Raw genomic sequence first — 4,401 nt, 5'->3', positions numbered from 1 at the left:
TTTGCTATCATTCCAGAGTCTGTCCAAGTATCGGCAGTTGTAGTAGCTACACTGTGGTCGAGGTGGTGCAGATGTTTGCCAGGACACCAGGAACAGCAGCTGCGGCCTCTGAACACGCACCTTGACAACTATCTGTACCTTTCTTTCAGAGCATCACAAACGCACATGAGAATGATTCTTGGAATCCTCACTATGGTAATTAAAAATGACCCTTTCACGGCTTTTTCTTGATAGTAGCACAAAAAATACTAAAGAACTGGATGATCAGGAGGGTCGCTTTTATTTCCAACAAAAGGCCTGGTGCCCAGAACCTTTCCAAATCCATTTCCTTCTCCTCAATTCAATTCAGGTTACAGGCAGCTGTGTCTACTTTGGACAGACAGAGACACGAGTTCCCCGGAGCTAAAACATCCCCTGGCAGCTGCTGGGACTGTCCCATACTGTCACCTAAGAACAGACTTTTAAAGTGGCTCAAATGTACCAGGCGTGATTTTAAGCATTCAACTTGCAAATGATAACAAGCATATTAATCTTTCCAGCATCTCTCATTCAAAGACATTGCTGGAATGTGCGTATCCAAGTGCAAGTGCCCTACCCAGCTTGTTAGACAACACCATCTTTTATAGCATCAGCATACGGCCATTTGTACTCAATCCAGCAACAAACATGGCTTTCGTGTCGTGTTCACGACTCCTTCCCATCACTCACATTTGTTGAAATTTGAAAGAATCTCAAAAGTTCAAAAGTATACATATAAAATCTTATTTTTCTGTTTCTTTTTTTCTTCTTTTTTTTTTTTTGTAGTTTTTGGCCAGGCTGGGTTTGAACCTACCACCTCCAGCACATGGGGCTGGCACCTACTCCTTTGAGCCACAGGCGCCACCCTATGAAATCTTATTTTTACTCCACAGTGTACCCAAGTTGAATACAGAAGGAATGCCAGCCTATACTGTCCCTTGAGGAAGACATGGAGTCACGTTGGTATTCTCAACAAGGCTGTCCTGTGTGTAGAAGGACGCTTTCCATACCTAAATCCTGCCTACTAAATGTCAGTAGCCTTCCAACTTCCAATCTCACTGCGTGCCCTCCCTCTCTGCATTCCTGACCCAGCACTGCTCTAGTGAGAATTACTGCTTTGCTAGGCTGGCTGACTCTATTCTAAACATTAATATCCCACGTTACCTTATTTGAGGCTACAGATTATTTGAGAGTCTTGAGGTGAAGGTAATTGTCACGTCTAAACCTCAGGGGATGATAAATACATAAATAAATAAACCTCAGGGGAACACCCTATAGGGAATAATTTAATTCTCACCATTTCCTAAGAGATCCACATGGCATTTGTTTCCAATCAAAAGTAATATCAAAAAGTCCCTAGATATTACCTGCAAAGCACCACTGCATGAAGGAGGGATGCCTCAATATGTGAGGTATATTGACCCCCCAGCACAGGCAACGGCTCACTCAGGGTTTGGGAGACATGGGGCCAGGTGTGCCAGCAGAACCTGCCAGGCCTGTAGGGACTGCTGGAGACACCTTTGGAAATGGGACAGGGATGAATGATGTCTCTTGTTGCTTTGCTTGAATGAGAAATTATCTATTTGTGGTGAAATCCATTTATAAGTTCCATTTTTAAAAATATAAAGAGATATGTTCTATAACTATGGAGATACTAATATAAAAAGGGCAAGAAACTAGAAAACTTGAAAAAGGAACATTTGGCAGGATATTCTTGTATGTTACTCATTTGTTCTTGAGTGCATATATGCAGTATTCTTACAGAAAATTTGCAACAACTTCGACAGACTCTTTTTTTTCTCTCTCTGTCTCTCTTTTGGAGACAAGTCTCTGTTGCCAACACTAGGGTGCTGTGGTGTCATACCTCACAGCAACCTCAGACTCTTGGATTCAAGTGATCCTCCTGCCTCAGCCCAGGCGCCTGCCATGATGCCCAGCTAATTTTTCTATTTTTAGTAGAGATGGGGTTCTCTCTTTTTCTCAGGCTGGTCTCAAACTCCTGACCTCAAGCAATCCTCCTGCCTCAGCCTCCCAGTGCTAGGATCACAGGCCTGAGCCAATGTGCCCAGTCCTGGCAGACTTTTCTTAAGAATAGTGATAATAATTGTATTAATTTATTATGCTACCATGACAAAGAACCACAAACTGGGTAACACACACACACACAAATGTATTGTCTCAAGGTTCTGGAGATTAAAAATCTGAAATCAAGGAGTTGGATGGTTGGTTTCCTCTGAGGCCTGTGAGGGAGAATGTGCTTCTTGCCTCTCTCTGAACTTGGAGTTTCCTGGCAATCTTTGGCATTCCTTGGCTTCTGCTGCATCACCCTAGTCTCTGCCTTCATGTACTCACGGAGGTCTCCCTATGTCCATGTCCAAATTCTCCTTTTCATATGGTACCTGTCATCTAGGATTAGGGCCCCCCTTGCTCTAGTATGATGCCATCATCATGAATTACACCTGCAACAACTTTGTTTACAAATAAGGGCATTCTGACTGCTAGCGATGTGGATTCCAACATGTGAATTTCTAAGTGGGACACAATTGATCTGTTTGATGTATCTTCTTCCAGGAGAAGATAAACCATTAAAATGAAAAAACAAAACAAAACAAACAAAACAATGGTACGGTTGGTCTCCGGTCCCATTTAGTAGATTTTCATGTGTTCTCTTAGGAATTCAGCTTAGACATTTGCCAGGGGCCATTATCATTTTTTACTATGGAAACCCAGGGAAACCCAAACTGCTCCACCCGGCAGGGCGGTAGTGAGGTCTGGCAATAGCACCTTTTGGGGGGAGGGAGCTTTGGAGAATACTGATTCCACTAAATGATCTTTGTTTCTCTTCCCTTGAATATTTTGATATTTTAAAAATCTTAACCTAAACATTATCAAAATACAAGGCGTTTATGCTTTAAGTTTTAACAATAGAACTATTCAGTTAGAAATGGAGGCCATGATGTTCTCTTTATCACTATAACAAGATTTCATTTATCTCTTTCTTTACATAAATAATACAAATTTCTATGCCCTACACTCTTCTACAATGCTGTAAAAGTGAAATGTAAAATAAGTCCTTCCCAATATATTCTTTTATAATTCAAATAAAAACTGAAAATTGACCCCTTAGGACTTTGAGATAGAAGAATTATTTGGTAAAATATGGAAAAGTTTGCTTTTCGTGTTAAATACCCTCTTAAAAATGGCACAAAGAACAAAATGTTTTAATAACAGATGTTATAATAGGAAAAAGAGGAATAAAGAGAAAAAGTCAAGAATACCTTGTATTTATTAGATTTTAGATACTGGGAGAAATGTTTTTCATATTAGGAAGATCATCAAGCTTCACATTACAGTCAATTTCTGTTCTTGAAATGACATTCAACTGGATTTATTCAGTTCCATATCCACTTTCAAAAAGTAAGATTGATGGGTGAGTTACTGAAATGTGTGGGAAGAGGCATTGGGCTTGCAAGGGATTGATGCATTGTCAGAATTTTTGACCGTTTTATGCCCCAAAAGATAAGTCAGGACAGGAGTGAAACCATAACTACAAAATGCCCAGAGACATGGAGGTGGTCTTCACTCTAGGGAGAGAGTCATCAGACTAAAAATCAAGTTTGCATGTTGTAAGGTAAACCCAGGTACTCTCTTGGAAAGAAGTTAATATTCAACTGATCATTCTGGGAAGTTTGGAAAACTGTACCAAGTTGTCCACTTTAAGTGGAGACCAGTTCTGAAGCTCACAGAATACTTCTTGAGAAAATGCAGGGGACACCAAGATAGGGACCATGTCTTGTAAACTGTCAGACATCAGTCAAGGCTGTCAGACCACCTAATGTCTCCCTACAATCTAGGGAGGAGATCCCTGGTTTCCTAGAGCTCAGAGAAAGGTGAAATGGAGCTTACAAAAAGCTTGGGAAGCATTTCTGAGAGTACGAGATGAGACCAACATCCATCAGTGATGCAGATGTGAGGAACAAGCCAGGGCCAGAGATATACAAAAGCTTTTTGGTGGAATCCCCTACCATGGGGAGAGAAGTCCTCTTTTAAAAAATAGAATGTATAATTACATATATAAAAGTAGGTATGAGAGTAAATATTAGATTAGAAGGACAAAAGAAAGCACAACCAGTTCCTGGAGTCTTATAGACATGTCTTTTTTTTTTTTTTTTCTGAAATCCTTTCAGTCAATTTACACCTAGAATTTACACCTAGAATCTACACCTAGAATCAGTTGCAGCACCCAGCAATGCCCAGATCTCAGCAGTTCTGAAGCTTATTCTTCTTTAGCTTCACGAGACATGCACCTGCTGTGGGTTCCACATCCCGCAGATCATGAACAGCCAGACTTGTTTACAAAGGGCAGATGATGAAGTTGCAAGT

This window comes from Otolemur garnettii, unplaced genomic scaffold (assembly GCF_000181295.1).
Source record: "Otolemur garnettii isolate 467f Iridium unplaced genomic scaffold, OtoGar3 scaffold00274, whole genome shotgun sequence".
In the NCBI taxonomy this organism is placed as follows: domain Eukaryota; kingdom Metazoa; phylum Chordata; class Mammalia; order Primates; family Galagidae; genus Otolemur; species Otolemur garnettii.
The sequence above is the reverse complement of the archived record's forward strand: the minus strand, read 5'-3'. Positions refer to the sequence as shown.